Here is a 23,789-nt window from a genome sequence, read left to right as displayed (position 1 = left end):
ATACCCTGAAGATCCATCTATATTGTCACAAACCCCAAGATTTTCTTCTTTTTTATTGCTGGATAATACTCCATTGTAAATCTATGCATATACATATATTTTATACTGCTAAATATTTTAGATACATATGTTACATATGTATATATATGGATTGGCATTTTATTTGTCCATTTATCTATCAATGGACACTTAGGTTGTTTGCACATCTTGTTTACTATATATAATGCTGCAGTGACTATGGGAGTGTAGATATCTTTTTGTGATAGTGATTTTGTATCCTTTGAATATCTATCTGGAAGTGGAATTGCTAGATCTGATAGTTATATTTTTAATTTTTTGAGGACTTAGCATATTGTTTTCCATAATCACTGTAACAGTTTACATTCCTATAAACAGTATGCAAGAGTTCCTTTTTCTCCACAGCCTCATGAACACTTGTCTTTTTGATAAATAGCCATCCTAACAGGTGTGAGGTGATACCTCATTGTGGTTTGGTTTGAATTTTTTTGTTGATTCATGATATTGAGCACCTTTTCAAATGCCTGTTGACCATTTGTATGTCTTCTTTGGGAAAATATCTATTAGGTTTTTTGTACATTAAAAAGTTACTTATTTGTTTGCTGTGGAGTTCTATGAGTTTTAAAATATATTTTAGATATTAACCCCTTTTGGATATATGATTTGCCAATATTTTTTCCCATTCTGTAGGTTCCCTTTTCATTTTGTTAACATTTTCCTTTGCTATGCAGAAACTTTTAAGTTTGATGTAGTCGTCTGTATTATGGTTTTTACCTGTGTTTTTTGGTGTCATAGCCAATAAATCATTGCAAAGACCAATGTCAAAGAGCTTTTTCTCTATGTTTTACAGTTTCAGGTCTTAACATGAAGTCTAATATGTTTTGAGCTAATTTTTATGTATGGCATAAGATAGGGATTCAGTTAACATTCTTTTTTTTTGCATGTAGATATCCAGTTTTCCTAACATAATTTATTGGTGAGATTATCCTTTTCTCATTATGTATTTTTGGCGCCTCTGTCAAAGATTGACTGCATAATGTGTGGGTTTATTTCTGGACTCTCAATTCTGTTCTGTTGGTCTTTATATCTGTTAAAGTATGCTGGTACCATACTATTTTGATTACCATAGTTTTGTAGTACAGTTTGAAATCAGGGAGTGTGATTTATTCACACTTTATTTTCTTTCTCAAGATTGCTTTGGCTATTTGAAATGTTTTGTGGTTCCAAATGCATTTTAGGATTATTTTTTTCTATTTTTGTGAAAAATGCCAGTGGAATATTCATAGGGATTTCATTAAATCTATAGATCACACTGGGTAGTATAGATATTTTAACAATATTAATTCTTCCATTGTGTGAACACAGGGTAGTTTTCAGTTTATTTGTGTCCTCTTCAACTTTTTTCATAAGTGTTTCATAGTTTCCAGTATAAAGATCTTTTGGCTCCTTGGTTAAATTTATTCCTAAGTATTTTATTGTTTTTGGTGCTTTTGTAAATGGGATTGTTTTCTTAATTTATTTTTTAGATAGTTTATTATTAGTATATGAAAATGCAACTGATTCTTTATGTTGATTGTGCAAGTTTACTGAATTCATTTACTAGTTTTAAGAGTCATTTACTAGTTTGGTGGAGTCTTCATGGATGGTTGTGTGTGTGTATTTAAATAAATTTATATGTATGTACATAGATTCATGTCATTTGCAAACAGAGAGAAGTTCATTTCCTCCTTTCTGATTTGAATGCCCTTTATTTTTATTTCTTTCCTAATTGCCCTGGGTAGGACTTCCAGTACTAGGCTGAATAGAAGTAGCAAGAGTGGGCACCCTTATTTTGTTCCTGATCTTGGTGGAAAAGCTTTCAGCTTTTTAGCATTGAATATTATGTTAACTCTAGGCTTGTTTTATATCTGGCCTTTATTTGGTTAATAGATATTCCTTGTATATTTCAGTTATTGAGAATTCTTTATCATGAAAGGATGTTCAATTTTGTCAAATGCTTTTTCTGCATCTCTTGAAATAATCATGATTATTAACTTTTATGTTGTTAATGTGGTGTATCACATTAGTTGATTGCATATGTTGAACTCTCCTTACATCCCAGGGTAAATCCCACTTGATCACGATGTATAATCCTTTTAATGTGCTGCTGAATTTGGTTTGCTGGTATTTTGTTGAGAATTTTACATCTGTGTTCCTGAGGGATATTGGCTTATAATTTTCTTTTCTTGTAGTGTTCCTCTTGGCTTTGGTATCAGGAGACTGTTGGTCTGTCAAATGAATTTGGAAGTGTTCTCTCTTTTTCCTTTCTTTGGAGGAGTGTGGGAAAGATTGGTATTATTCTTTGTTAAATGTTTAGTGAAATCACCAGTGAAACCATCTGCTCCTGGCCTAGCTTGTTCAGATGTTTTTGATTACTGATTAAAAATCCTTCTTTATTATTGACCTGTTCAGATTTTCTGTTTCTTCTTGTTTCAGTCTTGATAGGTTTTATGTTTCTAGGAACTTGTTTGTTTCTTCTAGGTTATCCAGTTTGTTCACATATAATTGTTTATAGCTGTCCCTTACGATCCTTTGTGTTTCTATGGTGGTAGAAAATACAATGAAATAATAATTAGTGCAAGTTTTCTGTCATAAGAAAGATTATATATTTACCTAAGTACTCTAATGTAGTAAATGGTTGAAGTAGAATTTGTATCTAGCTCCATATGATTGAAATGCCTGTTCTCTTTTCACTTGATTCATTGCCTCTCTTACTATTTATAACAAGGCTCTTCAAGGTGTGCCTTGATGAGCAAGCACATTCTTCTTGAATATAAAATGATCCAGAAAGAGAAATTTGTTGTGGGGTGTGATAATGTAGTTTTTATTTGTTTTATAACCACAAAGTGTTTTGCTAGAGGAAGATAGGTGGATGGGCAAGTTGGTGATTTAAACTTCCCAAAATGTTAACTAAAAACAGAGTCCTCAGCTACCCATGATACCTCCTTTTGGATTTCTTTTGTTTGCCATCTGATTGTTTAGAAAAAGCTGGGCCTGATGAACAAATAAGTAAACTCTGGGCAGGTGTTGAGCCAGGATTGGTACCTGGATAAACCTGGTTATTTAATTACTCCAGTGTGATGATTTCCCCACCCCCCAGTCTTTCCTGTCTTCATATTATCATCATGTACATGTTTGTACTTATAAAATACTTTATTTCCCTTTAAATATATTATTTTCCTTTAATTATTTTATTTGCTGTTAAAATAATTGCAAATGCATGTTTAAAATGGAAGACTTTAATAAAACATTGGAGTTCTTTTATATATGTACAGGTTTTGTTTAATAGTAAGACGAGTATCTATTTAATCCTGTGACTCTAGTGAGGTATAGTAGACAGATACATAGGATTCGCTCTTTATTTTTAAAGCGAATTTATATTCAGACTAAACTACCCTTTTCTTTTTTTTTAAATTTTTTTATTTATTTATGATAGTCACACACAGAGAGAGAGAGAGAGAGGCAGAGACACAGGCAGAGAGAGAAGCAGGCTCCATGCACCAGGAGCCCGACGTGGGATTCGATCCCGGGTCTCCAGGATCGCGCCCTGGGCCAAAGGCAGGCGCCAAACCGCTGCGCCACCCAGGGATCCCTAAACTACCCTTTTCAATACTGTGTTTGAATGTATATTCAGAGTAAAGCACCCTTTTTAAAAAGTGTTACTCTTTTCTTTTTTTATTTTAATTTTCTTTATTTTAATTTTTATTGAAGTATAATTAATATACAGTGTTATATTAGTTTTCAGGTGTACAATATAATGGTTCAGCAGTTCTGTACATTATTTAATGCTCATCATGATAAGTGTACTCTTAATCCTCTTCACATATTTCACCTACCTTCCCACCTACCTTTCTCCTGGCAACCACCAGTTTGTTCTCTGTATTTAAGAGTCTTTTTTATCTCTTCTTTTATTTGTTTGTTTTATCAAAATTCCACATGACTAAAATCATATGGTATTTGTCTTTCTCTGACTTATTTCACTTATCGTTATATCATGAAGGTGTATGCACATTGTTGCAAGTGGCAAGATCTAATTATTTTTTTGTGATTAATATTCCATTGTGTATGTTTACCATATACAATATCTTTGTACATTCACATATTATTGGACACTTGTATTGCTTTCATATCTTTGCTATTGTAGATAATACTGCAATAAGCATAAAAGTGAATATATCTATTCAAATTAGTGTTGGTTTTGAGTACACACTAATAGGATTACTGGGTCATATGATAATTTTATTTATTTTTAGTTTTTTGAGGAACTTACCTAGTCTTTCCATAGTGACTGCTTCAGTTACCTCCAAGAGTGCACAAGGGTTTCTTTTTCTCCACATCCTTGCCGACACTTGTTTCTTGTGCCCTTCTGACAGGTTTGAAGTGATATCTCATTGTGGTTTTGGTTTGCATTTCCCTGGTGATTAGTGATGTTTTTAAGCTGGAAAATGTATATATAATACTTACTATGGACTAAATGTGTCCCTCTCAAATTCAAATGTTGAAGCCCTAAGCCCCACTGTGATGGTAGAGATGGGCCTTTGGGAGATAATTAGATTAGGTTATGAATGTAGAGCCTTTATGATGGATTAAGTGCTCTTATAAGAAGAGATACCAGAAACTATTAGAAATAACAAATAAACTCAGTAAAACTGCAGGATACAAAATTAATACATAGAACTGTTTCTATATGCCAGTAATGAAACAGTAGACAGAAATTAAGAAAGAAAGAAATTAAGAAAACAGAAGAAAATAGAAGAAATTAAGAAAACAGTTCTATTTACAGTTGTAATGAAAGAATAAAATAGCAAAGAATAAAATAGCAAAGAATAAGCTTAACCAAGGTGGTTAAAAACCTTACCCTGAAAACTAAAACAGTGGTAAAGAAATTGATGATGACACAATAAATGGAAAGATATTCCATGCTCATGAATTGGAAGAATTAATATTGCTAAAATGTCTATACTACCGAAAGCAATCTATAGATTCAGTGCAATTCCTGTCAAAATATGAATAGCATTTTTCACAATACTAGAACAAATAATCTTGAAATTTGTATGAAACCACAAATGACCCTCAATAGCCAAAGCAATCTTGAGAAAGAGGAAGAAAGCTGGAGGTATTGCAATCCTAGATTTTGATATATTACAAAGCTACAGTAGTCAAAACAGTGTAGTACTGGCACAAAAAATAGACACAGAGATCAATGGAACAGAATAGAGAGCCCAGAAATAAACCTACAATTATGTGGTCAGTTAATCTACAACGAAGGAGGCAAGAATATTTAGTGGGGAAAAGAAAGTCTGGATAGCTACCCATAAAAGAATGAAACTGAATCACTTTTTTACACCGTGCACAAAAATAACCCCAAATGGAACAAAGTCCTAAGTGTGAGACCTGAAGTCATAAAATTTTTAGGAGAAAACATAGGCAGTAATATCTTTTTGGGTGGGGGGGAGTAATGTCTTTGACATTGGCCTTTGAAACATTTTTCTAGATATATCTCTTCAGGCAATGGAAACAAAAGCAATAATAATGTATTGGGATTACAGCAAAATAAAAAAAGTTTTGCACAATGAAGGAAACTATCAGCAAAACAAAAGGCAACCTATTGAAAGGGAGAAAATATTTGCAAATGATATATCTTTTAAGGAGTTGATAGCCAAAATATATAAAGAACTTGTACAGAGGGATCCCTGGGTGGCGCAGCGGTTTGGCGCCTGCCTTTGGCCCAGGGCGCGATCCTGGAGACCCGGGATCGAATCCCACGTCGGGCTCCCGGTGCATGGAGCCTGCTTCTCCCTTTGCCTGTGTCTCTGCCTCTCTCTCTCTCTCTCTCTCTGACTATCATAAATAAATAAATTAAAAAAAATTAAAAGAACTTGTACAGAACCCCCCAAATAATCTAATTTAAAAAGGGGAGAGGGATGCCTGGGTGGCTCAGCGATTGAGTGTCTGCCTTGGGCTCGGGGCATAATCCCAGGGCCCAGGATCAAGTCCCACATCTAGCTCCTGCAGGGAGCCTGCTTCTCCCTCTGTCTGTGTCTCTGACTCTCTGTCTCTTATAAATAAATAAAATCTTTAAAAAAAATAAAAAGGACCTAAATAGTCATTTTTCTAGAGAAGACATACAGATGGCCAACAGATGAAAAGATGCTCAACATCACTAATCATCTGGGAAATGCAAATCTCAGTGAGCTTATGATCTCACACTTAGAAGAATGGCTAATCCAAAAGATAAGAAATAGCAAATGTTGATAAAGATGTAGAGGAAAGGGAACCCTTCTGCTTTGTTGGTGAAATGTAAATTGGTGCAACCACTGTGGGAACAATATGGAAGTTCCTCAAAAAATTAAAAATAGAAATACCATGTTTCAGTTATTCCACTATTGGGTATTTACCCAAAGAAAATGAATACACTAATTTGAAAAGATACATGCACCCCATATTTATTTCAGCATTATATTACAATAGCCAAGCAACCTAAGTGTCCATTGATAGATGAATGGATACTGAAGATATGTATACATGTGTGTGTATAAGCACACACACAGAGGAATATTACTCAATCATAAAAAGGATGAGATATTGCCATTTGTAACAATGTGGATGGAATTAGAGGTTATTATCCTAAGTGAAATAAGTCAGAGAAAGACAAATACCCTGTGATTTCACTTACATGTGGAATAAAATAAATGAACAAACAAAAAAACCCAGAAACAGATCCATAAATACATAGAATAAACTGGTGGTTGCCAGAGAAGAGGGAGTGATGGATGGGCAAAAAGAGGTGAAGGGGAGTATGAGGTACAGACTTCCATTTATGGAATCAGTAAGTCACAGGATGAAAGGTACAGCATAAGCAATATAATCAATTGTATTGTAATAGTTGTATGGTGACAGATGATAGCTACAGTTGTTGACTCACTATGTTATACACTTAAGAGTAGTGTAACATTGTGTGTCAGCTATACGTCATTAAAAAATTAATTAATTAAAAAAAAGACACTGGAGAGCTTGCTTTCTCTTTCCTTGAGTGCTCACAAAGGAGAGGTCATGTGAGCATACAAGGAGATGGTGGGACCCATAAACCAAGAGAAGATGTCTCAGAATTATATGGGCCCTGCTGGCATCTCGATCTTGGACTTACCAGTCTTCAGAACTGTGAGAAATAAATTTCTGTTGTTTAAATCATCTCGTCTTTGGTATCCTGTTACAGTACAAGCTGATTTATGCAGCAGCGAGCACACATCATATGAGAGTTAGGCTTAATATCTAAGCCTTAGAGATAGTAATTTCTTTTAAATACCTACGTTTATATTGAAAATTGTTACTTCTCACATCTAGTGAAGATTGTAACAGATCCATTGTGCTAGATAGGCTAGACATTACCAAATTCATTACCTAGGTGAATAATTGTCAGCCTTTCTCCCTATTATCTGTCTGACATCTTTACCAGCCTTTCCCTCCCCCCTCGACTTTGTATTCATAATGAGAAATGTTAGCAATAATAGCTTTAATAATGGCAACACTGTCTTGAATTTTTATAGCACATTTCCTCTGAGAGGTTTAAAGGGATTCAGATGAATTTCCTAGTTTTCACTGGCAAGTTTCCAATAAGAGTGTCAGAATGAATGCTACCTCAGCTTCATAGCTCTCGCTGTCATCCCCTTCATGTGACTATTTGCTTCTGTCTTACACAAACCTACTCTTTCCCTTACCCTATCTCCAGAGTCACAGGAACCTATTATTCCTTAATAGGAATTCTTAAGTGTATGTGTGTTGCTTTTCACACTCCTCTCCTCCTACCTCACGCACATCTGGGGGGTTTACAATGCTCTGAACTAAAGGATATAAGATAGACATGAAATATGAAATGCAAGAAGCTTGCCAGAAGCAACACTTAACAAAAGTGCCAATTCTATATATCAGAAATCTGACTATTTTAACCTTAGCTCATGGCATAAGACAATTTTTGCATCTAGGCAAGAATAGGAGGGAATAGGATTCACTAAAACCTGTATTCATTTTTGGAATGTGTTGGATTAAGAACTCTAAAACCGGCAGTGAAGGCTAGGAGATACAGAATAATACTTACATGCTAAGAGCAGTTGATTAACTAACATCCCCCAGTGGTTTCCTTGTTAACACTTAGTCACTGGTGTCAGTGCTGCTCATGTGATTGTGAGTCTTGGGGATGATACTGGAGTAATAGAGATTGAAAAAAAGAAGAGGAACTCTTCTTTACATTTAAAAAACATATGGAAAACTAAGAATCTCAATTCAACCATATTTTTACATCTCAAAATCTTAAAAATTATGCTGGAAAAATCAGTGCAAAACAAAATACAGAATCATGAAAACGGTCATATTTTAGTCAAACTTGAAAAATTGTAATATGAGTAAGAAATGGTGCTAAAGGAATTTATTGTTATGAGATAATAAATATTTAAATGTATATATAATTCACTTAGACAATATTCAATAATTTTGATTCCTTTTCTAAAGTGAAAGTTGGATATAATTTTTTTCTATGATGCCCTAGTAGCTAATAATTCTTCATTTTTATAACAATCTTTTTGTTTTTAAGAGAGAAAGGGGATAGGGGCAGAGGGAGAGAGAGAATCTTAAGGAGGCTCCACTCCCAGCATGGAGCCTCACACGGGGCTTGATCTCACAACCTTGAGATCATGACTTGAGCCAAAATCAGGTGAGCCATCAGGTGCCCCATAACAAACTTTTGATTTAAATATCATAATTTTTTTGTAGTTAAGATGTAGATTAGAAGATAAAGAGCTGAACATTTAGGTTACTCTATAGATTTGCAGAAATAAACATATTTTAAAACATTTCAAAAAATTATTAAGAAAATATTACCAATATTCCTATATACAATATTATATTTTTTTCTAGGGAATAATGCCATAGAATCAATGAAAACCATGTGGCATATATGCTCTCAAATTCTAAAATTAATTGATTAAAATATTCTAACTTCAGTACATATACTAGTTAGACCCTTATGACCAACCACTTTATTTTGACTGGTGATGTTAGTGTTATTCGTTGCATCTCTCTGATATTGCCTGAATTCAACCTATGATCTTATAGTCTGTTTATTATGTCAACTTGGCTAGGGTATAGTCCCAAGTTATTCAAACAATCATTTAGATATTGTTTTTGAAGGTATTTTGTGAGTGTGATTAACATTCATAATCAGTTGTAGGGAAGATTATCTTGATGATCTGTTTCAATCAATTGAAAGCCCTTATGAGCAGACCTGAGATTTTTTTGGAGAGAAAAGAAATTCCTTTTTTTTTTTTTTTTTTTTTTTTTTTTTACAGACTTTATTTACCCATTTGAGAGAGAGGGAGAAAAAGAGAGAGAGAGAGAGCACAAGTAGGGGGGCAGTTTGTGGTGGGGGAGAGGAGCAGAGAAAGAAGGAAAAGCAGACTCCCTGCTGAGCAGAGAGCCATACGTGGGGCTCCATCCCAGGACCCTGGGATCATGACCTGAACTGAAGGCAGAAGCTTAACCAACTGCGCCACAGAAAGAAGAAATTCTGCTTGTGTATGGCAGCTTCAGCTCATGCCTTAGAGTTTCCAGGCTGCCCTCCCTAACAGTCTGTTGTAGAAATTTCAGAGTTGCCTAGTTAGCCCCACCAAATGCAGTAAACCAATTTCTTGCAATAAATCCTTTAATATATATCTTCTATATTTTCTGTTTCTGTGTTCAAACTCTGATATAACCTATAAATGGTCAAGTTTGACCTCCAGTTGCCTTTCTTTGAATAGTTTTGCCAGAACCACCTTTTAGAAATCACTATAGAGAATTACTGAGTTGTTGCTAAGAGAATTGCAATAGGAACTCCATAATTTTAATATAAAGTATCTGGAGATTTTCCTTGCTTTACACCAGCTCTGCTTCCTATGGTGGTGTACCTTGCAGCTTCTTTTGCCATCGTCCTCTTTCTGTCTACTAACCAACATAGCCTTAATGTCCCCTCACCTTGATTAAACTTTAGCCAGGTTTTCTTCCTATCATCTCCTGGCCTCCCTTTCTTAGAACATTTACTTTAAACTTGTAATTGTAAATTTTTTGTTTCTTTAAGATATAAATCTTCTCCCAATCTCTTGCCAGTTTTAGAACCCAGAAATGGCTTTCTCAGGGAGTCATCCCTTTGAAAAGTAATCATTAAGGAAGACAGAGCCCCTTTCTCGAAGTCTCTGTGGGAGGGCAGGAGTCTAACCTCTATAATCAATCAGCACACATAAATGGCCTAATTACATTGACAGCCTTCCCACAAAAATCCTTTGGTACTTTTTTACCCTCACCCCAGACTTAAAAACTGTTCCACCTTTTGTTTTAGAGAAGTAGATTTAAATCTTTCTCCCCTACTGCAATAGTCTTGACCTCTATTGCATTATACTTAAAGAAAGCCTTTCTTGTCTGTTTAAATACTTTAAGTGTTATTTTTCTTTGACATTGCATAGTTAAGATTAGAGTGTGCATTTCTCTGTTATTTGATAATTTGGGGAAGTATGAATTCCTTTATATGATACTATGATGATATTGACTTTGACATAAATATTGATATTTTAACTGTATATACTGTTTATCAAAATATATTTTAGGAGTTGTATACAATATTTTGTATATACAAAAAATACATACAAATTGTTATCAGATACCTATTCTAAATGAGGACTAGAAGTAGTATATGTAATGCTATAACTACTATGATAATTTAGGAAGATATCAACTTGCTAATTTCACTGTTATTTCCCTTCAGGCTTTTTAGCCCCTACTTTCCTTTTTTTAAATTTTTTTTTATTTTTCTCTAAATTCCTACCCTGAAAACTAAGAACACAAGAAAATAGTGGCTAATAGTATTTTTTTGTGACTACATGCAGTTTTTTGTTGCTATCCTAAACAGAAAACATTTGATTGCAAAATTCTAACCCACATCACGTTGCTCTTCAGCTTTTGAAAACAGAACTTAAAGTAGAAATTGTGAAAAGCCATGAAAAGTTCTATTTGAAATTCCTGTATTTGGGAAAGTACTAAAAGAATACCCCATCTCTTTCTACCATCCAAAGAATATAATCATTTCCCTGAAATCACAAGGCTAGTTTATGGCCAGTATTGATTGTTAGCTCAATGTTAACCAAACCAAGGTGGCCACTGATCAGTATAATCAGAGTTTATATAATCAATATAATTGAAAGAAATATATGTAGGACCCTAGGCCCTCACCTGTATTTTTAGAGGCAAAGCTTTCCAAACATAAACAGCTTCTTTTTACCATATGCTTATCTTAAATTTTAAGAGCCTTCTTGAAGCAAGGGACTATATGTCAATTATTATGTTATAGACATTATTTATTTTGGAATTTAACAATAGATACTGAGAATGATCTCTAAGATTTTGGATTTATAGGCTGTTTTTTGAATACCTTGTGTAAAAAGAAACTCTCACTAATTTCTCTGTGAGGCAAATACCTTTTGAAATTTTTTTCTTCATTAAATATTGTAATCTTATTCAACTATGATTTCAAGAAACCAACATATAGCATACTTTATTTATATTTCCCCCAAAGGGAGTTAATATAAATATTCCCCTACATCTAACATTAAAGCCTTAAAGTAAAAAAAAAAATGCTGTGTAGCAACATGCTGGCATTCATTCCTTATAAAGAGACAGTCACATATTTAAGTTGAAGATGTATTGAAAACAGAAATCCTAAATTTGTTCTGAGTTAAAATAAATTACAGTGTATTATGAAGCTCTCTGCTTTTTGTTAATTAAAAATTTGTTCTGAAGTGATGTCAAGATACATGACATACCACTCTCAAATATCTAATATTATGTTTGTAGGATGTAAATGTGAAAGTGAGTAGAACAATTTTAAAATATTAACCAAAAGTTGGACAATTAAAATGTCTGATTATCTAAGCGTTTAATATAAAACAGAGATAAATATAGCAAGAGAAATAAAAAGAGACCCCAAATTTTGCATAAGAAGCAAACACGAAAAAAAAAAAAAAAAAAGAAGAAGCAAACACCAAACCAAGATAATATTGTGAACAGTCTGTCTTAGTTCAAACTGTTATAACAAATATACCATAGACGGGGTAAACTTCTGGAAACTGGAAGTCTGAGATCAGCATGTGGTCAGGTTCTGGTAAGGTTCTCATCCTATCTTCACATGGCAAAGGGACTAGAGAGCTCCCTGTAGCTGCTTTTATAAGGACACTAATCACATTCATGAGGACTCCATCCTCATGACTTAAAGACTTCCAAAAGGCCTTACTTCTCAATACCATTACAATGGGGGTTAGATTTCAACATAAGAATTTTGAGGGGACACATACAATTCTAGACAAAGTATTTTTTGAAGAAAGTCTGCAAAACAAAATTTTCCTTATTTATTTTCCTTTTTAAATTTATTCTTTAATGCATTACGTTATAACTGTATCTACATAGTAACTGACTTCAACATTTTGGTTTAAGGCCCTTGTGCCAACTAAAAGCATTAATAATAAAAAAGAATTCAAAGGCAAGAAAACCATCAATTTATTGCCTCATCAGTATATTTGACATTTAGTTTATTCATTTGTTCATTTACACATTTAATAGTAATTTTTGATATTTTGTGCAGAACTCTGAGTTAGGCATTCAACAGTGATCAAGAGAAACACAAGAGATAGAATTTAAATAAATAATGACACACATAACTATATGATGATTGAATTAAGTAGTATGAAGGAAAAGTAGAGGAACTGTATATTGTTATTTTCTTTTTTTTTTTAAAAAAAAAAGGTTTTGATAGAGTGGTTTCTTCTGTCTCTTACAGCCATTTTCAGCCAGTAAGGTAGCAGAACAGGTGCCTGGACTGTGAGTAGACAGAGTTTGAGTCTCTGGAATTACCTCTTTTGATTTGAGAGGGCCATTGATTAGGGGGACCAGAGGGTTCTAGGGCAGAGGCAGCCTGGCTGGTTTTGTGTCACTAGTACAGCTGGGGCAGAGGTCCTTCCAGCTCTTCCTGCCCTCCAGGGCTCATGCCCCTGCAATCTGGATCCTTGTGTGTTATTACAAAAGCAAATAGGAATTGCTAAACTTATATAGCAAGGTTAAAGATTAAGATGACTCGAGGTGTTTAAGGGAAGGAAAAGTCAAAGACACAGTAAAAGTATAGAAGGAAAGAAAGTAAACTAGATGAAGTAAAAAAGGCACATAATTGCTAAAAGTAGAACATTAATAAAGATAAGATTAGAAAATTAGGAAAATATACTTTTAAAATAGTTTAATAAAATATAATAAACATAATAAAATGGGTAATATTTACATATATGATGATATTTTAATATTAAAAAGCCTCAATATGAAATCCAAAAGTACTACACCACTAAGTAAAGCAAAGGCCCACAATATTAAAAGCTGGGAAAAATGGGAAAAATAAGAACAGGCTACATAAAAGTTATAAATATAGGTAAAAGTGTATTTGTGGTAGGTGTTGGGGAAGGGGGCTGAACCAGAAGTGAGGCATCTCATAAGGCAGTGGATGAATCCAGAGCATTTTTGTTTGTTTTTCTGGGCAAAGACACAGGGACCACAAACACCTCTTTGTTCCTATGCCTTCTAGAACATTCCCAGAGGATCCTGCCCTGTGAGGTCTATCCAGAGAAAGAGCTGTGATGCTACAGTCATTTGGTGCTGAGCTGATAGGGTCCTGCAGTAGCTGGAAGACATAGCCAAATTATTTCTATTTGTATGTAAATGTAATGCATCCATAATGAGAACTAAGTCCCAACTGTCTAGCATTTTACCTAATGTTATAGATGGTATGCACATCATAAGAGGAGGTTTATTAACCATGCAGAAAATAAAAGAACATTTGTCCTATAGGAAGAATCTATACATTTGTTCTATAGGAAGAAGTATTTGGGCAGTTGTCTTCTGTAATTCCTAAGTTGATGAACTACTATCAGCAAGTTTACATGTGATCTCCTGAGTGATGGTATTGTTCTGTATTTATTAGTTCCTTCAAAGACACAAGTTTTTCCAAAATTGCTTAATTTCAAAATGTTGAAAAGCAAATTCCTGACATGCTGAGCAGTGTCAATACCAATGAAATGTTTTTATTTTTGCCAAAATGCTTAGGTAACTCTTCACGTCTGCCTTTTAATGCCAGAAAATGCAGTTTTTCAGAGCCTTATCAAGTTCATACAAGGCAAATGTACTTTCTAGAGTGCTGAGAGAACTGTATGACCAGTGGGAAGAAACACATGGGTTGCCAAATGTTCCAGCGTGGGTTCCTACGTCAGACTCGGAGGAGATGGAGACCTGTGTACAGGAGGTTTACTGGGAAGGGCCAGGGAAAGCACGTGTCACAGAGGGAGGTAAGCAGAATAGGGCAGAGGAAATGAGCAGGATTGTGATGCAGCTACAGTGAAGGTCTCAGCACTTCTTGCAGGGAGTTGTGACTTGGCGGGCTCTTCTGAACTCTTCCTGGGGAAAAGTTTCTATCTAGCCCCACATAGTCAGCTCTGACTAGCACATGGATACATTGCAGTCACTTTACTACTTTGAGTCATAGAAGATATCCAAAGGGACTGTGTTTTCAATAAGTGTTTAAACAGTTTTTAAAAGGCCCTTATTTGTTTTCTCCATGAAAAGACATATTTTATGCCAGTTATAGTGCTAAGTGCTGGAAATCAGAAATCTATAAAAATAAGTTTTATAGAGTTCAGAAGAGCCCGCCAAGTCACAACTCCCTGCAAGAAGTGCTGAGACCTTCACTGTAGCTGCATCACAATCCTGCTCATTTCCTCTGCTCCCCTCAGACTCTGCCTGTGTCTTGGCCTCTCTCCCTCCCTCTCTCTCTCTCTTTCTCTATCATGAATAAATAAATAAATCTTTAAAAAAAATAAAAAGTCCTTGAAACTGAGTTGGTATATCAACAGATTCTATTACTTCTGTCTTTCTTGGCATCATTGTTCACAGAGAATAGTGAGGCTATCTTTGAATTATCTGTGTTTTTTTTTAATTTTTATTTATTTATTTTTTTATTTATGATAGTCACAGAGAGAGAGGTAGAGACACAGGCAGAGGGAGAAGCAGGCTCCATGCACCGGGAGCCCAATGTGGGATTCGATCCTGGGTCTCCAGGATCGCGCCCTGGGCCAAAGGCAGGCGCCAAACCGCTGCGCCACCCAGGGATCCCTATCTGTGTTTTTCTATCTAACCTTGTTGAGATACATTTTTATGGAAAAAAAATGGGAGGAAAGGTGTGAAAAATGAAAATTTATTGAGATATTTAAAATATTTATCGCTCTTTTCTCTTTAAATGTATTTTTCAATGAATATTTTTCCTTATTTTTATGTATAAGTATATATAATATAAGCAATGCAAGTTTAAGATAAGTAACTTAGTATCATGCCAATTCCAGAGTTCGATTATAAATTGGTTTTAAATTTCAAAGTGTTTAAATGTTATTTTATAGTGTAGAAGAAATTTTTTCCTTACTGTATTTTTGACTTACTAATTAATTAGTTGAGTAATGACTAAGTGTCAGGTATGATGCTAGGCCCAGGGAATAAGACTCTGTCTTCAAAGATCCTATAGGGTAGTGGGTCAATGGACAGAGAGGAACATTTACAATAAGGTATAGTAAGTGCTTGAGTACATTTATTCCTAAAATTTCTTCATATTACAAGTAATATTTGAAGGTGAAAAGAAAATAAATGTGACTTAGGAAAAAGACTACCTATTTTTGTCTTGTTTTAATCTTTTTTTTTAATTTATTTTTTTATTTTATTTTTTTTATTTATTTATTTTTATTGGTGTTCAATTTACTAACATACAGAATAACACCCAGTGCCCGTCACCCATTCACTCCCACCCCCCGCCCTCCTCCCCTTCTACCACCCCTAGTTCGTTTCCCAGAGTTAGCAGTCTTTACGTTCTGTCTCCCTTTCTGATATTTCCCACACATTTCTTCTCCCTTCCCTTATATTCCCTTTCACTATTATTTATATTCTCCACATGAATGAGAACATATAATGTTTGTCCTTCGCCGACTGACTTACTTCACTCAGCTTGTTTTAATCTTGATTCTCTTATCAGTTAGTACAATAACCTTGTAACATCTAAAAGATTTGCTCATGGGTAGAGATACCCACAATCAAATACCATTAGATGGTGTGTGTGTGTATACATATATACACACAACAAGTTTTAAATTATAAACATTAGTATGGATGAGTTGATGTTAATGTCTTTGGTAAAACCTTTGAAAAATATAGTGGGAATTTAAGTATTTACAGACCATAAAAAACAAACATAATGCAAATTGGATATATGTTTATACAAATAAATTACAAAAATGGTGTTGTGTAACAGTTTCTGAACAGTATATTATAATTAATCAGTTTAAAGTACTCAACAAAATCTTGAAATCTATCAACAATCCTCAGGCCTGCTGAGTGCTTTTGAAATCTCCAGTGGTTTTGCTTAAACAGAATAGAAGGTTAAAAATGAAAGAGTGTATGTGTCCAAGAGCCAAGGTTAACTAAGAACATAATCTTGGCTGAAACTATTCTAGGTTAGACAAATTTGTACTATTGTTCTCTGTATGATAAAGAAGTCTTAGATATTTTTTAATTTTTCAGCATTATCAGAGATGGAATAGGGTGGATGTTCACTTCTGGGCTAAGAATATATAAGAAGGTAATCTACTTCCTCCTTGACTTTGCAAAACCTTTCTTTCTAAGGTTTAGATGCATCAGCTTCCCATGATTCTGGACCTTCTTGACTTCTCATTTTGACTTGTTCGTCTCAGTTTGTGCTGCTTAGGACTGGGTTTGTAACCCTTTAAGAGGAGTCTCAGATTTTTGGTCCTACATCCAAGTCTCCCAAACATCAGCTGTGAAGTGCCACTTTCCCTTTATACAGGACACCTGCATCACACTGTTTTGGTAAACCTACTCTCATGCTCCATCTGGGAAGAGGGACCATAGTGGGAGAAACCCACTAGCTTATATTAGTGACAAACTAACCAATAGTAATGGTAGTTACTACAGATTATAGCTAGCTAAGCCATTTTACATACATTATATCATTTAATGCTCACAACACCACTCTGAGATAAACTACCATAAATATTATACTACTAAAAAATTCTGACTTTATAGAGAATGAAATTGAGATTTGTGGGAGTTAAATATCATGCTAACTAATAATTTTAGGAAAATGATTATACATCTCTACATAAAGAATTTAATAAGCAATGAACAGTCTAAAGTTTCACCAGTGTTCAAAAATGGAAGATTTGCTGAAATGTTTAATTAAAAAAGAATGTATCTCTTTATTAATATGATTTTTTTTATATCAAGACTAGGGAGGAAACTTTAGAGAATCCCACTTTAGGTAGGAAAGAGAAGAGAGAATGGGGAACTTTGTTGTTGGAGGTTTTTTTTTTTAGTTTATAATCATTCTGAAAACTATAAAGGGAGAAAAAAACAAGCCAGCCTTTTCAGAGAAGCTCGTTGAAACTTCTTCAGCATAGAACTGATGAGAGCCTTTTTACTATATGAACATTTGTTGAAATTCAATGCCCCAGGTCACAAATCCTGTCAGTAAATTCCTATAGTGCAACAGAGACCACATAGAAGTGCCAACTAGTCCAGATGTCATTCCTAAATTCATTTTCTCAAACAGAGAAATGCTTAAGGATTTAAAATTGGAACATAATCTTCAGATAAGCAATCATGAATTGGCAGAATTAGAGATTCTGAGAGAAGGCCTAAAAAAAATCCTGAAAAATAAAATGAATGTTTAGAAAGCTGATTTTGGCAAACATGTGAAATTATAGGGCAGATTTTCAATCCATTTTTTAAAACATTTTGCAAAGTTATAGTCACAGATGTTTTTCATCCCAGGCTCAGACATGAGCAATGCCCAAAGCCAATTAATTATACCAGGGCAGGGAGTGCATGATGATCATGAGATGCTCGATTGGAATTAAGATAGACCATATTCATGATACTGGCGGTGATCCTTGTGTAGCCTGTGCCAAACAGATCACAGTGTTTTCCTGTACTGCTGCTGCCGTCATTAGAATACTTTCTACAGTTTCTAGCTAGGATGAGAGCCCTTTGTTTTTTAGCTGTTGTTGTTGTTGTTTTAAAGATTTTATTTATTTATTCATGAGAGACACAGAGAGAGTGGCAGAGACACAGGAAGAGAGAGAGAAGCAGGCTCCATTCAGGGAGCCCGAGGTGGGACTCAATCTCTGGAACTCCAAGATCACGCCATGGGCCAAAGGCAGGCGTTAAACTGTGGAGCCACCCAGGTATCCCTTTAGCTGTGGTCTTAACACACTTCTTGATGCTTGCCATTGAGTGAGTCTGTTTCTAGTACTTTCTGTAGTTGGCTTAGGACGTGTTCAGAAATAATTTTTCACAAATGGAATGACAACATTAACCCAATTTTCAGTATTGTTTATTACTTTGTATCTCTAGCCTCATATCCAGATAATATCCTGCAGATACTGTTAGAAGGAAGTTGGAATATGTTGTGACTTTTTGCATATCTGGGACAAGGGCCCACTCCTTATGCTAGTCAGTTATTCTCAGAACAAGTTAGTCCTTTCAGTCGGCTTGGCAGAGTTCCCAGCATATCTCATGGGCTGGTCCACATTATCACATGGTTCTCATGAGAAAGATTTCATTAGGGTAAAAAATTCCAAGAAAATAAAACAATATTAGGGGTGTTAGAAAAATCTGATATTATACTTCATGGTATAGAAAGGTGACTTAAAAACATAATTCAGTAAAATTCAAGTACAGATGAAAAAAGTAGATGTAATAGAAGCTAGGCTTGATGTTCAGTGAGGAATATAAAGTATAAAATTGTGGAGTTTTAATACCTGAGAAAAGAGTTGCAACTTATGGAGAGAAAGCAGGAGTTTTTGAACTTCCAAAAACAAAAGATGATAATAGAGTCATTAAATGAATGAGATCTTAGTGATTATTAAGTAAAATTCATTACATGATACAGGAATGCCTTCTATAACATTGCTGAAACTGGTCATCCACACATGAATTGAATTTCTGCAGTCTGGGAACTTACTACTTGTAAGTAGGCCACTCCATAAAGAAAAATAATAAGGGAATATATTTTCTTCTTAATAAGGGAAAAAGAAAAATAACAATGCACTAAAGATTTTTAATGCTTAAAAGGATTTTAATATTTTTTAGCAGAAATTTCTGAGATCTGTAGTTTAAACTCGACCGGACATGACTCTGGGCCTCAGGGCAAACATGCTACAATAGGGAAAAGAGTCTAAATATATCCTAATTACATTAGTTCCACTTAAATGTTCATATCTGGATCCTCTGTATCTAAGGTTACTTAAGAAAGTACTTTAGATCACTCTAGGGACACAATCTCTTTTTTTTAACTGAATAATAGCAAATACCTAAGATGTGAAGGGATCAGAATCGAACCCATATTTCTTTCACCATAATAAAGACTGTGTGTGTGTGTGTGTGTGTGTGTGTGTGTGTGTGTATGAAATAATTTGAATCATTTTCATAGAGCTCTAAGAGGGGAAAAACAAGACCCAAGTTCTATCACTGAATTAGCTTACCGGGAATAATGGTTTAAACAAGTCAAAAAAGTTTAACACATAAGGGCTCCAGCACATGATGACACCAGAACCCTAACTTTGTTTACTATTTAAGGGCCCTCTCACAAAGGACTATACATTTTGGAGGACAAAGTTTATCAAGGATCAAATTGTCATCTTTGAAAGATAGTGAAGTAAGTTAGAATCTTCCTTAATTTGTGAATTTTATTAGTTTGATCAAACTAGAATGGTTCCATCTTATTTGACATTAGGCAAAAAAGTTAATTTAAGACTAGTTAGAGATCCTTAAATCAAAACAGACAAGGCAAACATACTGCACATATTCTTGACCAATGGAAATGTGTCATTGATGGTTTCTGTACCACTAAGGAAATCTAAATGTGTTCACAATTTAGGGTTTTCATGATTTTTCATGATTACTGACTTGTTATCTCAGCTCTTGGCAAGGCAGGCAGTGCCTATCCCATACACTTTACTTCTATTTAACTTTGAATTAAGGATTATGACTTTTCAGAGACTACTGCATTCTTTTGATATAGTTGATAGGAAGAATCAAGGGAGTAGAATGTGATGGACAATCATAAAATTTAAAGGTGAGGAGCTCTTTAACATTGGCATATGGCAATTCTTGATTCTCATAGGTCGTGATAGAAATGGGGATTATTCATAAGCAAGGTATTGCAAAGCTGTGTGTGCCCCTTCCCAGTTCAATGAAATCTCTATAGTGTTTTTTTCTGCTTCATAATGAACAGACTGCCTGCTCTGGATTATAGTGACTCTTTATAAGGAAGAGTATGTCTGTGTGGGAGAATGTTATCTCTGAACAAAACTAGGTGATTTGAACATTTGTATTCCATCCTTTGAACATTTGTATTCCATGTTTACTGGTATTTTGTTCTGACCTATTTGTAGAAATAAATTAACTCTTTATTATCTCAGATGGGAAACCGGAAAATATCCTTTCCTTTCTCCTCTTCTGTAACTCTGCATCTAATTGGTTATTAGAATATGTTGAGCTTCTTTTATATCTGTCTGCCTCTCTCTTCAATTGCTAACCCCACCCGAACTTTGGTGCTTATAAACTTTACAAGGTAATACAATAGCTTACTGTTGGTTGGGTCTTTTGCCTCCTGTTTGTTTTGCCGATCTGTCTTTCACATTGCCCCTGAGATCTTCTGAAAAGAGAATTTTGATCCAATTGCCCCTTGAAAAATAAACAACTTAGGTGTCTCCCGATGGTTGACAGAATAAAGTTCAACATTCCATTTTTAAACTATGAACTCCTCTAGGATGCATTTCCTGACAATATGTTTGGTACAAAGGTTCTTTGCTCTTAAAATTTTTTGTTTTTTGCCTGTCACAAAATTTTATCAACATGTGTTGGAGGGGCAGCCTGGGTGGCTCAGCAGTTCAGTGCCGCCTTCAGCCCAGGGCCTGATCCTGCAGACCCGGGATCGGGTCCCACGTCGGGCTCCCTGCATGGAGTCTGCTTCTCCCTCTGCCTGTGTCTCTGCCCCCGCCCCCCTTTCTCTGCCTCTCATGAATAAATAAATAAAATCTTTAAAAAAAAAGCGTGTTGGAAATCTTGATTTAATTATTGACCCACTATGTTTACATAGTCCGTCTGGATTTTAGTTGTATTGCTATTCCCAGTAGTCACTGCTATACATAGGTTTTAATTAAATATGAAAATTGGGTGCCAGAATAATCTGATCTTACTTCAGTTTAGTTTTATAATTCATGCCCTTCTATGCACATTCCAGGACATCTGTTCTTCAACCCTTCCAAAACCTCTTGGCTTCATCTCCATGTAGGACTACCTTCCCACACATAGCAAAATCTTATCTTCTTATAAGGCAGACCTCTAGTTCCACATTCTTTTTTGAAGCTCTCTCTGATCTTACTGGACTTATTTCCTTCTTTGGAGTCTAACTGCATGTTCTTTTGGGCTTTTAAACTGTCATTTCCTCTACATCTTTGAAAGTTTCTTGAAGACACAGGTGATGCCTAACTCATCTTAATTGCCTCTATGGCATAGATAAACAATATTAACTTCATGAAGAAAATGCTTACTTAGTATTTATTAAGTGGAGTTTTGATAGATCAATATTTCCCTATGAATATTCTTTGAAACACTATTTCTGCAGGATGTCAGCAGTTATTGTATTAAATGAAGTTCTTTGGCCAAAGAGGTTTGGAAAATACTGGGCTCAACAGAGTCAGATACATTTTTTAAAAAACTGAGATGCTTATTAGAGCCTTAAATGCTAAAGTTCTTTAAGGGGAAAGTATTGTATCTAGTGTTTCTGGACTTACTGGCCACAGAACCTTTCATTCACTGACTGATTTGCAACTTCAAATCCAGTGAGAACTAGCTGGCTTCTGTCTTGGAGGTCAGAACAGTTCCATATTTCAAACTATACAGCTTGGGAGTTAGCTAGTTTAAGGATTAAATCTTTAATAGAATTTGGCACATGAAAATGCAGTCATCGACTTCTGAGCTAGAAGAGGCATCTTAGGAACCTCTCAGCAAGGAAAGCACTGTTAGAAGATTTTTTTTTAACTTTCCAAATGCCTAAATTACACTTAATTATTATAGAATGTATTATGTAATTAATTATAGTATTATATAATAATTTATCATAGTGCATAGGATAGAATATAGAAATTTTTACAATTAATTCTTACTTGATTTCTCCTAACTTACTTTAGTTTTATATATACATATATATTATATGTATATATATATAATATATACATGCATATATAATATATGTGCATGTTTTCTATAGCATATGAGGATCTTGAACAATTTTGGAGATGTAGGCTGTAGACAAAAGGATACTTTTCAGAGTCAAAATGAAAGGGACTGAATAAATAGCTTTTAAGAAAGGGATTAGTCCCACTGGGGTTTAAACACCCTCATCAGTAATATGTATTTTGACTTCTTCTGACAGATGACGTATGATACCACTAATTTCTTCACATTTAATATATAGTCAGTGTTGACTGGGAATTTGCACTTGGACATAATGGAAGTTGACTTGGGAAAATAAGCTTCAATTTTTGTCATTCTCTTCATCTTAAGTTATAGTCTTTTTAAGAGCTGAACGGTATCCTTTGTTTCCTTTGTGTTTTCCTTTAACTTGAGTACTGTGCTATGTACCCAGCAGATACTTCAAAGACATTGTTAGACTGACTTGCATGTAAGTCAGCACCTTCATTAGGTTTGACATGAAAGAACACCTTTATGGTAAGGTAGGATAGAGTGCAGGGGTGGTGGTGGGCAGAAGCATCAGCTCCCTGGAGACTGGGAGCAGAATTTAATGACCTTGTTGAGTGAGAAACAAATATAAGAATTTCCATTAGTATACTCAAAGAACAAAAACCATATCATAAAATACAAAATGAGTAATGAGGAGCTAGATCTGAGTACCTCTGAAAACATCTAAAAGTCATAATGAATTAAAGCCACCGTGAGTTAGCAACATAGAACCTTTTTTAAAAAAGGGGCATTTTCCTCAGGATATGTTAAAAAGGAGTATAGTAGGCAACATTTATGTTTTAAGTCTATCTCATGTTAAATGATGTAATTTCATGAAAGAACTTAGAAAATGTTATGAGCTAAAGAAATATAAAATGCTATTTTTTAAAAAAAATGCTATTGATTTTTTCAACTTTGTGAATCTTCCCTGAAAGATTCCTGAAAGTGTTATGCCCAGTAAATCTCTTCATGAGTAATGGCACCATTTGCAAGCTGAGATCTCAAATTCTGAAGTATAATACTGGTTATAATGCAGATAAAGTATCCTTTGTGTTTTTAACCATAATAATATGACAATCACCATACTGGGAAGATGTTCCCATGTGAAGAAGAGAGAATTCATTCTTGTCCTTGTAATACTTTTCGTGTGTTAAGAGTAATATTCCCATACTGTCAACCTGTATGTAGCTTTGTTGCTGAATATTCATTTGATTTTAGTTACACATGCTATGGAATTTCAAAGATTTGTAATATTTACAAAAACCCACATGCCTATTTTGGAAAATTTATATTGAATATTATATATGAAATAAAAA

General features: G+C 34.5%; 1 long non-coding RNA gene across 24 annotated transcripts in view; it reads left to right on the top strand.

Annotated features, from left to right (window-relative positions):
* LOC144288544 (uncharacterized) overlaps nt 1-23,789 on the top strand; it is a 493,091-nt gene that overhangs the window by 67,667 nt on the left and 401,635 nt on the right. For 4 of the 24 annotated variants that reach the window (XR_013356462.1, XR_013356460.1, XR_013356453.1 and 1 more), the window contains exon 4: nt 18,270-18,410. The exons of 18 other annotated variants lie outside the window; for them this stretch is intronic. This is a non-coding gene — a long non-coding RNA (uncharacterized LOC144288544). Of the gene's footprint in view, nt 1-3,493; nt 3,513-14,304; nt 14,463-18,269; nt 18,411-23,789 lie in introns of those variants that run through there. 2 more of the 24 variants (XR_013356464.1, XR_013356465.1) reach the window with 2 other exon arrangements.

This window comes from Canis aureus, chromosome 18 (assembly GCF_053574225.1).
Source record: "Canis aureus isolate CA01 chromosome 18, VMU_Caureus_v.1.0, whole genome shotgun sequence".
NCBI lineage: Eukaryota > Metazoa > Chordata > Mammalia > Carnivora > Canidae > Canis > Canis aureus.
Note: the sequence above shows the minus strand (reverse complement) of the source record. Positions and strands in the feature narration are given on the sequence as shown.